This window comes from Poeciliopsis prolifica, unplaced genomic scaffold (genome assembly GCF_027474105.1).
Source record: "Poeciliopsis prolifica strain line A6 unplaced genomic scaffold, Auburn_PproV2 SCAFFOLD042, whole genome shotgun sequence".
NCBI classification, from domain to species: Eukaryota; Metazoa; Chordata; class Actinopteri; order Cyprinodontiformes; family Poeciliidae; genus Poeciliopsis; species Poeciliopsis prolifica.
The window spans coordinates 2,864,504-2,880,221 of record NW_026562417.1 but is presented as its reverse complement, the minus strand read 5'-3'; the positions used below and the strand labels follow the sequence as shown (position 1 = coordinate 2,880,221).

Sequence of the window (15,718 nt, the reverse complement as noted above, 5' to 3'; positions counted from 1 at the left end):
GGAAGAGTGAATTTGGTAATTTGGTAGGAAAATAACCAAATTATTGGCTGTCATCATGTAGTTAGGGCTCATTAGTGACAACGTGCAACTTCTCTGAAGTCTACTTTGTTCAGGAATTCAGGGCATGGAGACAAGACCTGTTCTCCGGCTTCATAAATAAATGAAGGCTGTCGTTATTTGTAATTTTTTGCTTTTGGTTGAAAGCCATGATGCCTCTCTTTTCCTCTTTTGGTTCTTGGTCATTATTTCCCCAGGTACACCGCAGAGGTCATTGTTTGGCCCAAAATCATTTCACTTACATATTTCAACAACACATGTATACCAAAGAGGTCCTTGTTTCCAGAAGACAGTTACATTTGTAAAGAATTACAATGAGGCTTAAAACATTGAAGTTGTGCTTTAAATTAAACAAAGTGTCTGGAAATCTGAATGAAAACAAATATACTATGTTCTTCCGGACACCTCAGCTTTCTTAAATACTTTTATTTGTTCATCATAAACATAAAAAAGTAAAGGATAACATTTCTGAGTGTAATACTTGACAAAAAAAAAAAAAGAGAGTCTGTAGAAAACAGGGAGATGTAAAGATGACCCTAGCCTAAACCTGCACCAAGGTGTGGGGCCTCACACACCACACCCACTTGAAATTGATGCATTGGTGTTTTAAAAATGGTCTTGTATATGAAAAGATCATTCTGTTTTTGTTGATTTTTTGGCCGAATTGAAAATATGTCCTCAAAGTATTAAATAAGCCCTTTGAATTTTGTAACTTTGTTCTTTAAGTACACTTTTAGTTACTTTTTATTGATTTTGTTGACGGCCCATAGAAATCTGGAATTGGTTCATTTCTTTGGAGCTGCGCAACAAAGCAAAAAAAAAAAAAAACCCAAACAATTAATTGATTATTGAAACAGTACTTAAGTCAACTTGAAAGTGCACTTCACTTTGATCTGTAACTTGAAATTCATTTGATCAATTCCTAAGAAATTCTTTATGGAATATATATTTTTTTTAAAGAAATGTTTAGTTGTTTTGGATAGCAGTTTAACCCTTTTTAAATGCTAATTTTTGTTTTTATTTATGACCTTATTGAGGTCAGGTTTTTTTGTCCCACCTCCTGGTTCAACCCAGTATGTCGACTGGATCACCGCAGCTTTGCTGCAGGACTTAATTGAACCAAATTACTTCTTTCATGTTTGAGAAGTCTATATTTATATTGAAATTTAGATGTAAATAAAACCATATAAATTTTTTTTAAATGTGTATGTTTAATCTTTTCAGCCACTCTTGTCTCATTTTCTATCAGAAATGTAGTAATAAAAATAAACCTGCTAAAAGTAATTATACTGGTTACATTAAGTGCTGGCTGGCAGACAACTTTTCCCCCTTGTGTTATGGAAAAAGCTAAAGAATAAAACATTGGTTCCCCTTCCCTTCCTTCTCATTAGTCCATTGCATTATGCCTCAATCTGGAGACTCGCAAAAACCTATGAATGAACATGGCGTCCAAAAGGTCAGGTGCTTGAAAGAGAGAGGAAAAAAGAGAGAGTGACATGATGAGTTTCTGTGACTTGCACTCTGTACCTTTTCTGTCCACTGCACCTCCGACTTTCTGCAGTAGATCAAGTAGAAACTGAATAGAACTGAATGGAACAAAAACAAAGTTATTGTTTCAACCTTATTTTCTGATGTAAGACAAAAATGGTACCGAACTACAAAACATTTAATTTGCCTAGAGGCTGCTCCATAGTTGACGTTGTACCGTCAACGATCAAGAATCCTTTTGGCAAATGGATCTCGTTGATGGATTTGCTTCCTTATAAACACAGTTTGGCCCTCCACTGTCATTTCGAAACAGTTCCTGTATCTGTCATGTGACTTGCTGAAAGCAATAAGTGCACCGACACGGAGTTTTGTCTAAGGTCTTAACGCGTGTATCGACTCATTGGTGTTGCCGCACCCATCACTAGTTATTGGCGTTTCATTCTGTTGCGAAAGGCAGTTTCTTTCTTTGCTGGGAGGATCCGTAAGTGGTTCTTGTCTGAAACAAATAATGCATGATAATTGTACAAACTGAAATGGAGCTGAGGAAACTGATTGCTCGAGTCCAAAGATTAAGTTCGACGCAAAAGGTTTCTGTCAAAGAGAGAGAACATTTACATTTCAACAAATACCGGTACCGACAGGGCCGTTTCGATGCTGAATCTGCGTGTCGCCTGTGTCAAGCCAAATCTGACACAGGCGTCTCGATGCCGGGATCGACAGACAGAGGCGTCCCGATGCCGAATCTGGCGCAGGTGTCTCAATGCCGGCACCAACAGAGGCATAGGCCTGAGAGACCTGGTTTCCAAATATGGCGCTTTTTTGTCGTATTTGAAGTAGTATTTCAGATTCTCTGCCAAGTAGCGCACCATCACAACATATGGCGCATCAGCACAAGAATAAATGCAGCTCTATAACGTAATAGGCCTACAAATCAAGTGTTCTGAAGATCTGTGATACCTTGGTACTTTGTCTTAATGGGCCACTTCTTTCGGTAATGAGTAATCCTATTGTGTTACTATTTCAAATCCAGTAATCAGATTAAAGTTATTTATCCAAATCACTGTGCATAATTATTTTTCTTTTGTGATGTCATTTTATTTCTTCTACGCGTCTCGGGGAGCGACCGCCGTTTCTATGCAACAGTTGTCAGCAGCGACAGAAACCTAAACAATGGAGGGAGGAGAGAAATGCAGGTAGAAAGCTTAAGTTATTGTATTCTAACTTAATGTGTGAACTCAGGACACGGTTCACTCACTACATGGGACTATTTTATTGGGAGGAAGCAGTCACGCATGCACTCACCAGCCAATACAACCGGGGCCTGACTAACTGACATAACCAGGGCAGAAATAATTTAAGTTCTTTCACTGCAATAGGTGGAATATAAAAGTGCCGTCACATGAAGACTTAAAGATTTTTGAGTCTGTTTAATTTCTCGGGTCCAGTCACTTCATTTGGTTGTTTTTCCTATTTCACAGTGGATAATAAATCACAGATGTTTTGCACTTTAATTTTAACTATAATGTCCTAAAACCCTTCAAATTTAGAAAATTGAGTGTGTTCAGTGTTGCGTTGACGTTGATGTTCAACAGGCCTCCAGGTGAACATATTGAATACTCATTGGGCAAATGAGTATTTTTATTCTTCCTTAAGTGAATGCTTTGTTAAACTTTTAGATTTATGGATCAATTCTTTCCTGTTTTCAGAAAAACAACCACTGGCGCAGATCATCTTAATTCAGTTTTAAGGAACTTTTTCAACCACACAATAATCACACAAGCACAAAAACAATTTGAAAAAAAAATATAAGAAGAAGAGTGAGTTTATTCACAACCCTGCAGGGAAGTTTGTGCTGTGCAGCAGGTACAGTATATTGTCCTGGGCTAGCCTCAGTTGCTTTAATGCAACTTTGCCTTAAAAGTGTCATAATTTACCGAATGATGCTTCATGACGACAGACATAAACATTCATAAAAACTCCTTCATGTTCATAACAGGCATTATGTCACATTTATGACAGTGTCATGTCAGTCTTATGAACACCACTTCAAATAAAGTGTTACCAATTATTTTTACTCAGCTGAACTTGCAGGAAGAAAATGGACAATGAAAGAGACAAAATGTCCACGGATGGTTTTCAGCAGCACAGTTGCAAATGTGCACTTGAGGACGCAGGTGGAAACGAAAATGAACATAGTTTATTTAGAGAAGCGATGTAATGACAATCTGTCACATTTCACCAAGGGAATCGTCATTAAGCTGGCCGGTTCTCCAACCAGAAACCCTAATAACGGGGAATTTATTAAAAAAAAAAGCAAAACGCAGAAGCAGAAAAGTTTTCTAATCTAATCTTCCTTAATGCCTTTGCGCAACGTCGCAAAGAGCGTGGGAGGGATAATCACACAGCAGCATCGGTTCAGTTTAAAGAGAGGAAGAGCAGAGGATGGCGATGGAGATGAACAGAAAGCTAAATTAACAAACTAAACCAACTTTCCCCTCTAATTATGAAGCAGACTGCCAGTTAGGATAAGTTTATCATTTTTTAGTAATGGCAACTGCAAATCCCAAAGCGCTGTCCTTCTATGACAGGGGTCCCCAAATCAAATGATGGCTCGTTAGAGGCCTTAGAAGAATATTGACATGCTGAAAAGCTTGTCACTACCACCAAGGAGAGAACTAAAACATGCAGGATGCCGGCCCTCGAGGAACAACTTTCGGGACCCCTGCTCTACGAGACTCTGGCCAACAGTGACTGGCATTCCTTACAGCATTGATAAGGTCCTGAGGGCAATATTCAAAAGAGTGGAGCTCTTACTGGTTGATGCCTGGGAGATGACCGTAGCCCACCATCTCCCACACAATCTTCACCAGCAAAGTGGTTTTAGTGCTTCCCAGTTTCATTCAGTGTACAAAATGACATTCTGTACATTGACGTTGGTGCGCTAACTGACGTAAGACGTTGTTTTTTATCTTTAAGGCCTTTTTTCAAGTGTCTTAAAGTGCAATGAAAATATTTCAAAATAAGATGAAGTAGCTTAGTTTTCCCATGGGTCCAATAGAAGTGGGATTCTGTATGTTGTGGATTCTTGATGACTAAAACAAAACTAAATGAAACATACTAAAGGAAAGGAAATGTGCAAAATAGTTATGGTGAAACCCAACTGTGTAAAACATGCTGAATGACCTGTGTCAAGTGCATTGACTATAGTTTTACAAAACAAAATCATAAAAGCAATGATAACAAATTCCAGATGTGGTGACTCTTTAAGAAAGCTGCGTTTGACATTTACACAGGACGTCACCTATCTTTGCAGACAGCTGTGAAAGCGTCTGCATATTGTCAGGAAACTTCTTTCACAGAAAACCAGTATGAAAACAGCAGACACATCAGTAAATGAATAAGAAAAAGTGTCCATTCCCCATCAGTGATGTTCTAACTGTGTGAGCTCACGGCTGAAAACAAGGCAGAGATACTTGGCGTTAAATCTTGACTTTTCGTTTCATCGTAGTTTCCAACAAGGAGCCAACTCCTTTTGTTCATCTTTCCGCTTCATGCTTTGCAACTCTTTGCCCAAAAGCCCTGCTGTGATCCTGCAGTGTGACGTGAACACTGACTACAGCAGAAAAACAAGGAGCACTCATAAAAAGAACAAAGACAAACTTCCACAGAGGAAACGCAGGGAGTATACACAGTTGCAGACCGGACCGCATCAACCAACAGTCGGCGTTTGACTGCAGAACTTCTCCTTTTGGCTGCTCAGAGGAGACAAAACTTACAACAAAGAGTTAAGTTTTCTTTTTTTATTCCCCCAGTTGGAACTGAAAAGTAAAGAATAGTGAAGTGTTTTGTTCTAGTGTCAGAAACAACATGTCACACTAATGCAAGAAAAACAAACAAACAAAAAAGTTTATGAAATGTTGAAATATTTTTTTACATTACAATTCAATCAAACTATAGCGGGTCTGTCCAGAGGAGGCTGAAATTGGAAAAAACTAAAATACATAAATATATAAAATGTGCTGGAGCATCTTGATAATCGTAATCTTTAAAGAGGATTATTTCAGAAGTTAAATTTAACTTACACGCCGAAATGCTTATTGCATATTAACAATAATATCGCTTTCTATTTCTATCCGAAGTCCCAATGTTGAGGTTTAAGTCTACACCCAACGGAGCAAGATGTTGATACTTTTCTCAAGCATTGTTTATTTCTTTTAAATTAAAAAGAAAAACAACAACTTTTTATTATAGTCATCCCAAAAGGTGTAATTCAGTTCAAGAGTTGATTTGTGTTGATGTTTGGTTTCATAAAAACACCAAAATATATATTTTGTTTCTCTTCTGAAACTACATGAAATCGTTTTTTTAAAAAAAAGAATAAAAAATTTTTTCTTGTTGTTTTTTGGGTTGTTTTTTTTTGTGATTTCCAGCTTTCCATACTGGGTGGTTTTGCCCGACAGTTTTCCCCGGCCTTCCCGAGGCGATAAGGCAAGGCAAAGGTTGGGTTTGTCTGCTGTGTTGCAATCTGTTTGCCAACTTTTTATAAAATATGCTCACAGGCTTGGAAGCCGGGCTGAAGAGAAAGGAACAACATTGTCCAAAAGATGAGGACGCTTTGAGGTCAACTGGTCTCCACCATTCGTCGGTTCAGCTCCTCCTCTGAGTTGATGGCTCCTTCGGAACGAAGAAATAGATCTGATGTCTCATTGTTGTCAGGAAAGGCTCCCCTCCAAAAGAAGAGATTTAAAAATTTTACAGTGAGAGACCAGCTGCTACCCACAACAACAATGGCTGCCCACCATGGTAAGTTCATTGGTCCGTCTGACTTTGCTTTTTATAATTCGAGATTCTTTAAGTTTATTTTTTCTTTGCTCACCTGTCATTTTAAATTTGTGGTGTAATTTCTGAAAGTATGACACAAAGGGAAAAATAGGACCAATTATTGAACAATGGCTCATATCGCAACAATTACAGGTATGTGAAACAGGAATGGAAATAAGGCCAATGGCTGCTCCAATGGTAAGTTGGAGCCAGTGTGGCAGGTTGACAATTTGAAAAAAAAAAAAAGAAAAGAAAAAATATATATAGCTGCATTCCGTTTGAACTTCTATCCAGGGCAGGTATATATATATATATATATATATATATATATATATATATTATATATATATATATATATATATATATATATAGATATAGATATATATATATAAATTACAATTATTTCCCATTATATATATATATATATATATATATATATATATATATATATATATATATATATATATATATATATATATATATATATATATATATATATATATATATATGGGCGACAGCCCATTGGTTGATGTCTTTGAAGGACATTGGAGTTATCCAATGAAATTCTTCAGTCCTCCTTGGCCAGCCCCTCATCACTGAGGGTATAAATAGCGCCATTTTAGCTAACTGGAGCCCGAGAAAAGTGAGCGAATACGAAACGAGGCAGGTCAGGAAAACTATGACAACAAATAGCTAAAAAGAAAAAGAAAAAGAAAAAAAGCGTGTAAGCCCATTCAAAAGAAATGTGTCAAACTAACCGATATGTTAATTACCACACGGAACGTCACCGTGGGTATTACTGACGTGAGAGGAGAGGTAACGCCAGTAACGTGGCGGGAGCAGAGTGAGAGACGGAGGTGAAATACCGCGAGACTTGACAGGTGTGGGGATAACACAGGAATGATGTGACGGTCCGTGGAATTAATAATGAAGACGTTTTGTTAGTAAGACGAATAATTGTGAATTTCAATTGAAAGAGGGTTAGGGTTACGTTTGTGGCTTGGAGCCTCGTCACATTGAATGAACACGCAGTTTCTTCTGCGTCACTCCAGGCTTGAAGGCTCTCGCGCAACGAAGCTGAAGTTGGTTTCCGATTCATTAAAAAGCTGGCGAGGAATTTCTAATTTCTCCCTGCCTTCTGCATCTTTAATCTATTGTAGTTAAAAAAAAAAAAAAAAAACTACAACACCTAGACTCTTCAAACCTGGACTGGATTATTCTGCTCTAATAGCAGAAGATTTAAAACCAACTTTGTGATTTGTGAAGCCTTCATCTGATTTGTGAAACTTCCTTAAAGGTCAATATCGCCTAATTTTTTCACCAGCTTCATAATGTTGTATCTACTCTAGTTATAACTGTACAGCACCTCTACCCGTCAAACCTGGACTGAATTATTACCAACTAACAGCAGACTATTTAAAGCATTGTTTGGGATTCATGAAACTTTTATCACAAGTCCCACTCGTGATTTTCAATATTCTGGTGTTGGTGGAGAATCACTCAACCAAGATTTGAAGCGTCTTGGTGTTGCAGCAGTGGAGGTGTTGCAAGATCTGATGTGGTCTGCGTGCAAAAACAAGATGAAATCAACCTTCATTGAAGCTTCGCCGATTGTAAATATTAAATATCCTGCTGTGAGAGCAGAATATTTAAAACCAACTTTGTGTTATTAGAGCAGAATAGTCCAGTTCAAGAGGTTAGATGGCATGGTTTTTTTTTGTTTGTTTTTTTTGTTTGTTTTTTTTTTTTAACTACAATAGATCAAAATTGTGGAAGGAAGTGACAAAATCTGTTGAAGTTCCCCTTCAGCCTCTTCCTGAATAAACCAGAAACCAACTTGAGCATCGCTCACGGACAGAGCAACACTTTTTTCTTTCTCTCATTTCTTCCCCCATGACATGAGAGAAACAGATGCTCCTGAGGACTAGAGCATGATTGTTGTTGAGATGAAACTGGATTCAAATTTCAGTGGGTGGTCTGCCAGACACCCAAAGTGACATTTCTGCCTGTGGTGCTTGCAATCTCTAACTAAAACGTGTTCCAGCATTGCTGTTGCAGCCTGAGGGTGAGTGAAATAGTTCAAGCCTTGTGATTTTGATCATCGTGACTTCCAGATGATCAAATTAACCAAGTAAACGTGTTTATTTATTTTATTTTATTTTTAATACATTTAGACTACACAGTCTTAGTTGCTGAGGAAACTGATATTCATGGAGTTTGGCATAAACTGAGCTTCATAAATGCAATTGTAAATATACTCCTCTTTAAATATTTCAGTTACGTGTTTAATTAGTTACTTAGATCTATGTTAGTAAGCTACTTAGAATGCCTAAGTAACTTTACTTTGATTTTATTGCAACCGTTAGAGCAGGGGTGTCAACATCCAGTTCTCGAGGGCCGGTGTCCTGCAACTTTTAGATGTGCCTCTGCTGCACCACACCTGAATGTAATAATTGGGTCATTAGCAAGGCTTTGGAGAACTTATTTACACAAGGAGGAGGTAATTAAGCCATTTCATTCCTGCGTTTTGTAGCTGTGGCACATCGAAAATCTGCAGGACAGTGGCCGTCGAAGGACTGGAGTTTGACCCCCCTGCGTTAGAGGAAGCTGCCTGTTCCAGAGGAAGTCCACGACCGTTTAGAAGTAGTTGAGACCAATCAGAGTCAAAAATAAGAGTTTTTTTAATAACGGCTTTGAATTGGGGACTAAATTCAGTTGAGCTTAACTCTTTCACAAAATATTCTGCTGCATGTGGTCTTTGTTCTCAAAGTCTGAATCTTTTGGTTGTTCCACGAACACGGTGATAAACTAAAGGGCCCCGGGCCTGGGAGCCTGGGGGCCACCAGGCTCCCCTTCAAAAAGATTGAAGTCAATACGGCACTGTTTATCTGTATGGAATTGGTATAGGCCAATTCTAACAATAAGGTATCGGTAGAGAAATAAGGTAGATCGGTGCGTCCTTATTATCTAGTATATACTCTGGCAATCTGAAGGAGACTGAAATATGGCTCTTGTTTATCTCAAGGCTTTGATACAGGCATTGTAAAATTACAGAAATTTTAGCACAACACTCTCGACCATGAAGGTTTTCAAATATCAGCTCTATTGAGGTCTTGGCTTTAACTATGGCATTGGAACAACGTTTTTTTGCGGTTTTATTTTGAAGTTTGCTGTTCTATGACCTCATTGTCATCCTCTTGAGATCTTTCATGTGACACTAGAATACTGCGGTATGAAGAGCATACCATTGTAGATTTGATTACTGCATGTTGCCAGGATGCTGTCGTTGTAAAACAGCCTGGGAGCCCCCAGGCTGTGGGACAGTTCGCCCTTGTGGCTCCGTTTTGCTGACTCTCTGGAGGGTTTTTAAAAAGCAACTAAAAACATCTATATTTTCCCAGGCTGTTATTTCTCATTTTTGTTGTGTTTCTAATGTTGGTTTTGTGTTTTATGGTTTTTAAGGTTGATGGGTTTTTTTTTATTGTACAGCGCTTTGTGATTTAATGTCTGTGAAAAGTACTTTATAAGTAAACTTTACTTACTTACCTACTTTTTAAATTATTATCATTTCAGCACCAGGAAATGTGGTCCCTAAGGAGAGGAGGGATTTCTGGACGTTTCAGGTCTTTGAAGTTCATCTCCGTCACCCTGTTCACGCTTTGCACCGTCTTACTGATGCTGCTGTATAAAGGGGACGTTGACTGGATGTCTTTCAAACCTATGGTGAGCACTCTTTTGATGGAAGCTAAGGTAGCACCTTTTGGGTGTTTAACTTTGGACATTATTGTTCTGTAATGACATAACTGAAGCAGCTTTTTGCATTCACAGTGCGATTAACCAGACGAGGTCGCTTTCCTCTTTCTCCTTGCTCTTATTCTGAAGCTTCATAGAATCAGACCAACCACTTGTTTTTCCTAAAATGTCAGTTTTTGTCATCATTAGTTCCCAATTGAACTGACTGAACAAATTAAAGTTTTTATGTATTACTTTTTTTTACATGTTTGACCAAGATTGAGATGCTATGGCTGTTTTTGAGTGTGCTGCACTGGTGCAGAGTTATCAAATAAATTTGTAATTACGTACAAAAAAAAAGATTGAAGTCAATTCGGCACTGTTTTTGTGTATGGAATTGGTATAGGCCAATTTTAACAATAAGGTATCGTTTTGAGAAATAAGGTAGATTGGTGCGTCCTTACTGTCTAGTACAGGTGTCAAACTCATTTTCGTTTTGGGCCAAATCAAGATCATGAAGGCTCTTAAAGGGCCGGTTGTGCCAGAACATGTTGATAAAACCTATTCACAAACTGTTAATATGTCAATAAATTCTTAAAATTACATAATATTTTTGAACATCTTTTCAGTCTCTTCAGGAACTAATAATAAATGAGACTTTTTATTTACTCGCTGTATAAATCATGGACTATAATCATACATCAACTAAATTCTCAAGAAACTGGAGGGATTGATTGATATAAATTGGCAGTAAACAAATAAAAACTGTATTGATATAATTGATAATCTAATATTTAATCACACTTAGTGTTTAGTCCAGTCTGTGGAGGACCACATAAAAAGCGACGGCGGGCCAGATTTGGCCCCCGGGCCTTGAGTTTGACACATGTGATCTAGTATATACTCTGGCAATCTGAAGGAGACTGAAATATAGCTCTTGTCTATCTCAAGGCTTTGATACAGGCATTGTAAAGTTGCACAAATTTTAGCACAACTCTCTCGACCATGAAGATTTTCAAATATCAGCTCTATTGAGGTCTTGGCTTTAACTATGGCATTGGAACAACGTTTTCTTGCGGTTTTATTTTGAAGTTTGCTGTTCTATGACCTCATTGTCATTCTGTTGAGGTCTTTCATGTGACACTAGAATACTGCGGTATGAAGAGCATACCATTGTAGATTTGATTACTGTCGTTGTAAAACCAACCCTTTACCACCATGCTGGTGGTAAACCCAGATGAGCTGGGCATGCTGATTTCCCAATTGCTTTTCTTTTTTTGTCAAGCATTAGCAAATCTAAGAACTGTTGTCATACTCTTGTACAGATGGAGTTTTTGTCCTGTGTCAGATTAGCAATTCTTGTTGATTTTTGTAATTATGCAGGTAACGTTTATGCTGCTGATTAAGGCTAGCATATTCTAGAAAGCTTCTCTTTCAGCTATTTCTTTAAGAGATGAATGAGATGGATTCAACTCAATATCCCAATATTTAAAAAAAAATGTGTGTAAGATTTCAACTGAGTCTTTTAAATGAAACATTTCAAAAAGGATAACTTTTAGAAATTTGAGAAGCCAGCTGAAGTGCTAGCAACATCCAAGAGTGATTGGTGTAACTTTAAATTAGATTGGTCAAAAATATGAAGGTCTATCTATTTGTTTTACATATAAACTGTAAAACTTTTTCCTTCCAGAATAAAATAATTTGGACTGGTACGGTGAAGCCTTCCGCCCAGCTGGTCAGCACCTGCTCCGTCGATTCTCTCGCACCTGAGGACCTTCTGGTCTTTGACTCACTAAACGACGTCATTTTTTGGCCTGAAACGCCGTCCTTAAAGTCGAACTCTTTCCTGAATGACACCAGTGATCCCAGGCACAGCAGCTTCACCATTCTCCCAAGGAGCGGAGGGGGAAGCTGGCGAGTGGGGGATCAGCTGCAGGTCTCCATAAGAGTCAGAGACTTCCACGGCCGTCCTAAGAAGTCTGGAGGAGACGTTCTACTGGCTCGGCTTCACAACCGTACTTTTCACGCTGGGGTGGCGGGCATGTGGCGGACCATCGCAACGGCTCCTACTCTGCCTTTTTTCCATTGCTCTGGGAAGGACAAGCACAAGTGGAGGTAATTCAGGCTTCAGACTGGCTTCCTAACTTTTAGGGGTAAATAAATAGATTTGGTGAAAGCTTCATAAGCTGTTTTCATTTGCCATGCATACAGAAGGGTGGAAGAAGATGGTTTATAATACTAGATCCAAGAGACTGCGACAAAGTTAGTCAATTTCCATAACCGTCCATGTTCACAAATACACATTTGATGGTATATACTGTATGTCTTCGTAATGCTGCTGGAATCTTGTTGCCAAATGGCTTTAAAAATGGAAAATTTTGAGTTTTTCCATGTAAAATGATAATTTTTTATCAACATCCAGGGTATTTGTTCAGCAAAGATTCATCCTGTATTTGTTCAGCAAATATTCATCCTGTACAGGTTTAATTAAAGGGTTTTGGACTGTAGACTAAAACAGGCTTTAGCATCATTAGCATTGATGAGACGTTCTGAAGAAGATGCTAATGTAACCGCATCCTTTCCGCGTTGTGCTGGTTTTATTGACTAATCAGGCCGTGACACGGTTTGTCTTTAACAAAAGGATGGTTTCTTGACTTATTCTGACGAGAACAATCAGAAAACAAACGCGTTACAGGACGCACGCGCCACGGCTCACACAAAACAAGATTACATAACAGAAATGAACTTTAAATTAGAGGTGCTCCAGTCAGGTAAGAAACAATACAAGTAGCCCCCCAAACAAAGACATTTTGTGTAAATATAACAAAAGAGAAATACAACCGGATTACACTAACTTCAGCTGCATTAGCAGCTGGATCAAACTGTTGTTGTACTCTCATGTAGGGCCTGTCATCTCTTTCTCATGCAGCCAGATGAACAATTTCAAAGATTCACTGAAACTGCACTGCACTGACCAAATATCGTGATTGTTAATCGGCTAACTTCATAAATCTGACCTGGTTACAACTCAGAATACTTCAAACTATATATATAATGACAATTTGTTTCGTCAAACACCAGTGAACTGTCAGCTAACTGTTATAACTTGTACCTTTTGTAGGATTGTTGGGTCATGAGATTATTTCAAAGTTCTAAAATCATTTTTGACATTTTTTATTTTTTTGTATTCCTCTGTGTGTGAAAGTTTCTGTTCCCCCACCCCAACAGGTACTCCTCGTTCATCCCAGCGAGGCAGTCACTGTGCTGCAAAAACTGACCAAGGAGCAGCCTGACAGGATCTATTTTAAAAGTCTGTTTCAGTCGGGCTCGGTCAGCGAAACCACCACTTGTAACATGTGCCTTACCAGAACCCAGCAGGACGTCTGCAACTACACTGACCTCAGGACAGGTGAGACGTGGTTCTGCTACAAGCCACACAAATTGGATTGTGATGCCAGGATCAACCACGCCAAAGGAGGATTCAGACAAACCCTGAAGCCCACAGAGGAGAAGCTCTTTCAGTGGTACGGTGTTTCAGTAATTTGCTGCAAAAATGTTCAATGTAAATGCAAAGTTGACACCTAAATTACTGTACGGTTACTCAAGTAGAGCAAGTTTTACAACACAAATAAGAAAAATATGTCAATAAAAAACCCACACAGGACAGAAAGCCTGAATAACAATAGATTTTTAAACAAAGTTGAAGTTAACAAAACATCAATAAATCAGAATGGAAATGATCAAGCTCACTTTCATTTACATGCAACTAATTGATCTCTTACTGTTGCTGCTTGCTGTTTTGTTTTTAGTGGCGTCAATATGAAAGTCTACATTCCAGCTTCAGGACCTGAAAACATCGACATTTTACCAAATCCAAAAGGTAAACCCCAGGGTTGGGCTGTTTGTCTTCTTCTTCTTTTTTAAATCTTTTGTTCCATTTTTCTCCTAGTTGAGAAGATCAACATCTCTATTTACAGACATAAGTGACTGATTTTATTAAGCTCTCCTTGTAATCAATTTAACACGGATTGGAACATTTCACAACTTACCTGTTGAGTGAATCCATGTGATTAAGATTTTAAATAGAGCATACTGTTTGAATCCTCCAGATGAAAACGGAATGAGTTTCAAGACCCGCCCCTCTGGTTATTACTACAAGAACTCATGGCAAGCACTAGGTGGCGCCAGAGTACATCAGTTTAACTCCAGTGCAATCAGCCAGTGTCTGAAAGGCAAAGCTGTTCACATCTATGGAGACTCCACTGTGAGGCAGTGGTATGAATATTTAACCGACTCGCTACCAGGTATCTCCCCGGCGAGATTTCTCAGTGGTTAAAACCGGCTCATGTTGCAGTCTAACATGTTGTGTCTTTTCTAAGATCTCAAGAAGTTTGACCTTCGCACCCCAAAGCAAAGTGGACCTTTAATGGCGCTGGATTACGTGAACAACATTTTCGTGACATTCCGCAGCCACGGCCCTCCCCTCCGTTTTAGCAGCTCGCCCGTCAGCCAGCTGCATTACGTCGCCAATGAACTGGACAGAGTGATCGGAGGCACCGACACCGTTGTGGTCATCGGTGTCTGGTCTCACTTCAGCACTTTCCCTTTCGAGGCCTACGTCAGGCGTCTGCTGAGCATTCGGAAAGCGGTGGCAAGACTTTTGAGCAGAGCTCCGGGTACCACTGTCGTCGTCCGGACCGCGAACCCAAAAGAGATGACGCTTTTTGAGAGTTTGACTAACAGCGACTGGTTTTCGCTGCAACAGGATAAGATACTGAGGGAAATATTCAGAGGAATGAATGTCCAACTGGTAGATGCTTGGGAGATGGTCCTGGCCCATCACCTTCCGCACAAACTCCATCCGGAGTCGGACATACTCAAGAATATGGTTGATGTTCTTTTATCTTTTGTATGCCCTTAAGCTGACATACCGCTAGAGGACTTTCCTTCCGTTTCTACTTCTCCTTAAGATCCTAGAGAAAAGTAGAAATGGATTTTAGGCGATTGAGATTGGAATTGGGGAAAATATTGGCGCCATATTGTTACAATTGTTTCATTCGGTTGTTCTGAAACAACCGAATGGTCTGTTACTGATATGTTAGCGTCTTACAAAAGCATCTTCAGTGATTCCTGTCGCGTTTCAAAGACTTTTTCAGGCTGAGGACCACCTGACCCTTTTGACGCAACAGTTATTCTTTTTTTGTTTGGAAATAATCCCACCAGATTTGATTCTGATGCATCTAGCATCCTCTGCTGAAGCAACATTAGCGCATTAGCATATGTTGGCTGAGAAATGACTGAACAGTGGTCTCTTACGACACCGCGGAGGTCAACGTGACTGAATTTGCACTCGTGTCGCACAGAAATGACCAGTTTCAGTTTCAATAAAGTGCTACTATCAGAAGCTGAGAGTATTTTGACTAGCCTTCAGCCCTCCACTGCTGTCATGATTTCTCGATTCTCACGTGTCTACAGGTTAACACAAGTATTACAGGTATCTGCAAAATCTTAGTCAAGAGATTTCTACCTCATGATACGATAGTACTGAAAGTGACATATTCTTAATCTCCAACGCATTTTGAATTCTCCTCCTATCAATATATATATATATTGCATTCCG

General features: G+C 38.9%; 1 pseudogene; it reads left to right on the top strand.

Annotated features, from left to right (window-relative positions):
- Positions 1-8,218: 8,218 nt before the first annotated feature.
- LOC129376012 (NXPE family member 3-like) lies at positions 8,219-15,274 on the top strand (annotated as a pseudogene).
- The last annotated feature ends 444 nt before the right edge of the window (positions 15,275-15,718 follow it).